The sequence below is a fragment of the Chrysochloris asiatica genome, unplaced genomic scaffold (genome assembly GCF_000296735.1).
Source record: "Chrysochloris asiatica unplaced genomic scaffold, ChrAsi1.0 scaffold00076, whole genome shotgun sequence".
NCBI lineage: Eukaryota > Metazoa > Chordata > Mammalia > Afrosoricida > Chrysochloridae > Chrysochloris > Chrysochloris asiatica.
Genome location: NW_006408594.1, coordinates 9138024 through 9144970, shown reverse-complemented (window position 1 = coordinate 9144970; position 6947 = coordinate 9138024). Strand labels below are relative to the sequence as shown.

At 41.3% G+C, this 6947-nt stretch overlaps 1 pseudogene; it reads right to left on the bottom strand.

Moving 5' to 3' along the window:
* Positions 1–1934: 1934 nt before the first annotated feature.
* On the bottom strand, positions 1935–3298 carry LOC102812667 (annotated as a pseudogene).
* Positions 3299–6947: the final 3649 nt, after the last annotated feature.

The following is a 6947-nucleotide window of genomic DNA, read 5'->3' as shown; positions in this document are numbered from 1 at the left end:
CATTCTGTTCATGCTCGTCTCCCTTGATGGTCCTAAGGTCCTCTGTTCCTGGAATGTAAAATTAACTACTGCCCACTTTATGTTACAAAACTTCTACCTTTACAGTAGTTGTGACAGTCACATTTAGTCATACTAATGATTACTCACTACTGAATCAAGCGGTGTATTAAAATCACCCATTATTATTGTAGATTCATCTATTTCTTTCTTCAAATCTATTAGAGTTTGCTTTATACATTTTAGAGCTCTTTCATTGGAAGTATAGATATTTATCATGGTTATATCATCTTGTTAAATTGTCCCTTTAATCATGAGATAATGTCCATTTTTATCTATTATGCTGGTTTTTGCCTTGAAGTTTATTTTATCAGAGATTAGTACTGCCACTCCTGTTTATTTTTTATTAAAATTAGATTTGTATATTTTTCTCCATCCTTTGACTTTTAAACTGTTTTTGCCTTTGTGTGTAAGATGTGTCTCTTGCAGACAGCATATTGAAGGATCTTGTTTTCTTATCCATTCTGCCATCTTCCATCTCTTAACTGGTGTATTTAACCCATTTACATTCAGTGTAATTATCAATAGGTATGGATTAATTGCTGCCATTATGTTTTTGTGTGTGTGTATGGTGTTGCTGCTTTCTTTGTTCTTCATGTCTTCCTGTGCTGAGTTCACGATTTTTGTGTTCTTTCTTTTTTTATGTTTTATTGTTCTTCTTGGATTTTCATTTTCTTAGTATGTTGTGATGTGTTAATTTTCTTTGAAGGTTACCTTATATTCCATTAACTTTTCTTTCCATTTAGTGCAGTCTATTTTATCCTATAATCTTCCTGACCTTCTCACCATTTGGATATCTGTTCCTGTTTACCTTCTTTCACATTGTAATTGTTTTGATCATAGAATGACCTCCCAGATTCTCTGAGTTTGTTCTTATAGTTTTATTATGTTCTCGACTCTTCCATCAATCAATTTAGTTCTGGGATGTGCTGCCACGTATGCCAATCTCTTGTTGTTGTCTGTTCTTGTTGGTTGTCAGTCCACAGAACTCCCTTTAGGATGTTTTGTAGCACAGTGTTGGCTTTGGCAAAATCCCTTAACTTCTGTTTATCCTGGAATGTTTTGATTACACTGTCATATTTGATTGATAGCTTTGCTGGATAAAGGATTCTTGGTTGGCAGTTTTTTCTTTCAGGGTTTTTATATATGTCTCCCTATGCCTTCTTTTTTTTTTTTGGTAAAATAGCTTTATATTCTATCAAAACGCAACGAACACACTTTTGGATGGGAGGGGACCTGAAACAGCCTAGTCCGTTTCTCCAAGGGGTGGTTGGAAAAGGGGATGCTGGTAAGATTAGAAAGCTTCACCTCAACCCTTGCCCAGTTGAGATAAAGTTAAGACCCTAACACCCATTTATAAGTAGCTTGTTATATTAAAACAATAAAATTAACCCTCCTGCACATAAAGGGTTAACCTTTGATTTGCAATATGTGGGGTGGTAGGAGGATAGGGGCAGCAGAACTTGTTTGAGTTAATTGTTGCGGTTGTTGGTAGGTGCCCTTGAGTAGATTTTTAACTCTCAGTGACTCCATGTGACAGAGTAGCTAGGACCCTCCATTTTGGAATTGGAGTCCCTGCAAAGAGGTTGAGGAAGGTTCACTCACTCCTGTCCCTAAACTAATTTTGGAGTAACTAATCCCTAATACTGTGGCATGACCCTCTGGTGAGATCCCAAAAATCTGTCTTTTCCTATCAATCCCAGCCCATTCTATCAAGACAAAGAGCAGAAAATAAGGTCCCAGGTTTGGGGATCCCCTCTAACTTCAAGAGCACTCCCATTAACTTAGGGCATTGCAGCCAACCCCCTTTCATCACAGCTACATCCCCAAATGAAGAGCATGGGGAAAGCAAGAGGTAGGGCTCTTCTCGGGACAAGTCAGTCCCTGACCAGATGGTAAATGTGGTGCTGAGCCCCATGCTCATTCGTAGACACAGCAAAAACGTAGGCAGTGCACAGCAGCAGATCTTGAGTGTCTCTACTTGTCACCACCTGGAGGATGGTGAAGTTCTCCAGGATGCTGTTCATCATATACCACTCGGGTAGTTGCTGCAGCTTATGCAAGAAGTTCATCAGGTACTCAGACATGGGTGAGTGCAACCGGCAGTACACGAAGTACCCATCCTCCAGCTACACATACTCCATCTTGACCTTCTCCACTACCTGCTTGCCAAAGGAGCAGACCTTAGAGGAACCGGTCAGGGTCCTGTGTTCCAGGCTCTCATATTGGCTGCTCACTCCATAGAAGCTTCCACTGCTGCTGCCACCAGCCCTTACCTCCTCACCACTCAGGCCCCAGTTCAGGTCTAGAACTTGACCAGGTCAGAACTTGACCAGGAAAAAGGCATGGGGGTAGGGTGGGGGCATGATCATACAGTTCCTGCAGACCACCCTTTTTCTCTGGGAATTTGTCGTAGATCTGCCAGTCATCCACGCTGTCAACTGGAGGAGCTCTGGGAATGGGGCAGTGCTGGCTGATGTGCACAAATAGGTGCCTCTGGTAAGAGTCAACAGCATCCGGTTGTCTTACAAAGGCCAAGAACCCCACCAGCTGCAATCAGGTGGTACCCAGGGCCCGAGTCTGCCAAGCTGGGGGTGATGGGGCAGGTGGGGGCAGGGCCAGGGGTGAGAAGGCTTGTGGGGGCTCGTACCCTGGGAGATCAGTAGATGGGGGAGTCAGAAACAAGGAGAATGGAGTCTGTGAGAATAGCTTCACATCTGGAACATTTGAAGGGGTCCCAGGGACCCCTGACTAAAACTGGAAAATCTCAGAGGCCTGAGGACTGGTAGGACCCAGTTTGGCTTGCAGGGAAGGTGCTGAGATGAGCTGGGCTGAGGACATGGTGACCGCTGTCTGGAAAGCTTTGTCCTTGGAAACCTGATCTTTAAGTTTGGACTGGATTTCCCTAGATTTCCTTCGGGTCAAAACCTGGATGTGACTAGAGACTGTTTGTGAGTTTGGGTCATTCCTGTTCTTAGATTGATATAGTGGGCAATCAGCTTATTCCGACCACACATCTTGCCTTCATCAGAGAGGAGGACCTTCTGCCAGCCACAGGGTGGGTAGATGGCTAGGGTCTCCTGGAAACTCTGTTCGATGTCTGGGCTCCAGACACCCTCTGCATCCAGACCCTTGTCTCCTCCAGCCCCCTCACTGCCACCAGTGTCTTCTTCACTGCTCACCTCACTGCCCATCCAGTTGCTTTCTTCATCCACTGGGGCCCGGCCTGGGGTTCTCCCATCTGGGCCTCCCAGCCTAGCCTGGGAAACCTCGGGCAGGGCACTACTGGGGAGAAAGTTCCCCCATGCCTTCTTGCCTGCATGGTTTCTGCTGGGAGATCCGAACTTAATCTGACTTGCTTGCCTTTGTATGTAATGCTTCTCTTTTCCCTAGCTGCTTTCAGGATTGTCTCTTTATCTTTGATTTTGGAGAGCTTGATGATGATATGTCTTTTTCTTTTGGAGTCTATCCTTCCTGGGGCTCCTTGAACTTCTTGAATGTTTATCTTTTCACTTTTCAGAATGTTAGAGAAATTTTCTTCCAGCAGTTCTTCAACTATATCCTCTGTGGACTTGTGTGATTCTTCTTGTTCTGTAATGTCGATAATTCTTAAGTTATTCCTCTTCATGGAATCCAACGTGAATCTTAGACCTTCTTCAGATTTTTTAAAATCCTTTTTTCTGCTTGCTTTTCTATCTTAGTGATATTGAGAGATTTGTCTTCCAGCTCACTAGTTCTGCCTCCCATATCTTCTACTTTACTCCTTTTCCTTTTCAGTGTATTGTCTATTTCTGATATTCTATTATTGATAGTTTGGACCTCTTTCTGTAGGTTTTGAATTGTTTCCAATGCTGTATCTATCTTATTTGATTGTTCCTGTAGCACTTTCCTGACTTCTTCCTTATTTTACTCAACTCCATTGTAAGTGTTTTGAAACATTTTATAATCATTTTTCTGAATTCCTTCTCAGGGATTTCCAAAGCCTGCCCTCCTTCCAGAATGTAGTCCAGGTCTACCTATAGGCCATTTGTCTCAGACATTTTATCTTGTTTCTGGACATGTGCTGATATGATCATCTGCTTTTGCTTCTTGGACATGTTTAGTGTTTATCTGTGGCCTTAATACTTAATTGAGTGTATGATTTGTTATTTTTTGTGCTTTCTGATTGCCTCCAGGTAGATGTGATCAGGATGTGGGATTCTGTTTTCACTCTTCTTATTGCTCAACTCAGAGTAACTTTCACAGGTGTTGTCTACCACTTTGGTGTATGGCAGTTGGTATTGGTTCTTGACTGGATTGTGGAGTTTCATAGGATGTGAATGTAGCTTGACTATATGGCAGCAATTGCTGTCTCTTCTTGGGTAATATATATAGAGAAAGAGCTCTCCAAAAGTAAAGGGGGAACACAAAACAACCAAAGAGTAACAAAAAAAAAAAGAAAAAAGAGAAAGAAACCCCCTACCAAATAACAACAACAACAAAAATTAGATTGGATACTGTAGTCTACAATCACAGGAAAGGGAGAAGAGGGAGAGAAGACAAAAAAAATCTGTAACCTAATATGAGTATGATTTTAATATCTTCTTTCAGCTTCTTGCCTTCAAGGCCTCCTAATAAATTTTAAGATGCCACTGTTGGTTGTTATGCTGTACCTCAGGATTTAATTTTTGACCTGTTTTGTTTTTAAATTATCTCTCCCTCTCCACACCCCTTGTTCTGGCTTTGCCCTAGTAATAAACAGTTCAGGGCTGGCTGTTGAGCTGCCTGTTTCTTTAAATGCTGAGAGTATCTGTGAGCATGCATGACAGAAGAACCCCACAGTAGTAGGGAGCCAATGAACAGATACCCCCCCCCAAAAAAAAAAAAAAAATCAGAACAAAGCAAAACCAACAAAGTATTTTGTCCACCTTTGCTCCTAGGTACCTGTGGTGTGATTCCGTGGTGGATCTGCTTGCTCCCTGAGACTGGCAGATTTTAAAGTACGAGATTTCTTACTTCCTTTACAAGGTCCACTAGCTATAAGCCTTCAAACTTTTAAAGTATTCCTAGATATGTGGTTCAGAGTTTTGGAGCTCTGCCCTGAACCTGCTTCATCTGGTATTCTGTGGTATTGCTGACAGAGATCTTCACTGCACCGCTACCGTATCCACCATCAAACCCTGCCTCCCCTGCAGGCTAATTTTTAAGTTGTTAATTTTGTATGGCTTTGAAATGATGCTATAATATAATATCATTTCAAGGCCATACAAAATTATATCATCATTTCAAGGCCATATCCAAATGGCCTTTGGCAGAAAAAAATGTTCCCCACCCCTGCTTATGTATAACTGTTGACCATTTAGTTTCAAATGTTGTTGTTGTTGCTAAGTGCCCTCAAGTTGGTTCTGACTCATAATAACCCTGTATAGAGTTTCCAAGGAGCAGCTAGTGGGTTTGAACTACAAACCTTGAGGTTAGTAGTAGAGTGTTTATTCTATAGCCCCATACCAGAACTTGTCTAGATAATTTGTTTTTGGTGTTTTTTTTTAAGTGTTTAAGATTGGAATTCTTTACCTTTTGATCTAAGCTGCTGTTTGGTTAAACAGTGACTTCAGGAGATATTTTTGTTTCAAGGTTTAAAGAGCATCAATCTTGGGGATTCCACCATTCTCAGCGGGTCCATTAAAAGGCTGGGATTTTCAAGAATTTGAAATTCTTCTTTTCTAACAGGATCCATCTATTATGTTCCAGATTAGAACATAGTAGTAGTTAGTCACCATCTAGTTCTTCTGGTTGCAAGCAGAGGAGGCTGTGGTTCATGGAGACCATCAGTCTTGTAGTCTGATTTCTCAGAGAGAGTCTGATGCTTTATGACTCCAATGCTCACTGCAAGGGTAGGATTGGTATATTTGCCATGAACTCAGCCAAGGCAAGGGTGAGTTGTTACTTCATTTTGTCTCCACATACAATACTTACCAACTATTATCCTTGGCAGGGCAATTGGAAGAAAGGTCACTGTAAGATTTATTGTTCCCTTTCTATGTGTCAGGCACTATGCCCAGCAATATACTCCCATTAGCTCATTTCCTTTTCATAGCAACCTTTGAAATAGGTGCTATTATCAGGCCCATTTTACAGATGAAGGCACTAAATCACAAACAGGTTCAGTAATTCATTTGCGGTAGGTTGGAAAGCAAGAAGAATTTGAACAGTATCAGACAGACATTAGAATCAACGTTCCTAAGTGAGCATAATTGTAGGCACCTTTGTTTGCCTGAATTATTCTGCTATATTTGATATTAATAACCCTCATTTATTCTTGAAGCTTCTTGATTTCCTTTGTTGATCTTCTTCTTGGTCTCCTTCTTGACCCCTGTTTTCTCCATTGTTAGTCCACGGGACTTTCCCTATATTCTCTTTCTGGCCCACAGTTATTTTTTCTCAACATGCTCTCTTTGGGAAATCTCAGCTCATTATATGATTTTTACAAACACTGCCATTATGCAGCTGGCTTCTAATTCTATACTGCCAGCTCTGAACTCTCCCTGAACTTTAGATTTCTAGATCTAATTTGAAGTCCTTCAAATATCTCAAACTCAACATGTCCACATGAAATTCACCTTTCCTCCTCAATATCCTTCTCCTCTATATATGTAGTCATAGTTCAACAACCACAAAATGATACAAGCCAGAAACCTACATGTGATCCTTGATTCCTTCTTGTCCCTTAACCTACCACATCCAATCAGTCATCAAGATGGCAGGATTTGCCTCCTAACATTTTTTCACCTCCAGCTTGACTTTCTTGCTCTAGCAACATAATCTCTCCAGTGATACTGAAACAGCTTCTTCATTACTTGCAGTCTCACCTTCCTTAAATCCATCTTTACCTAAAGTCCAAGTGATCTATC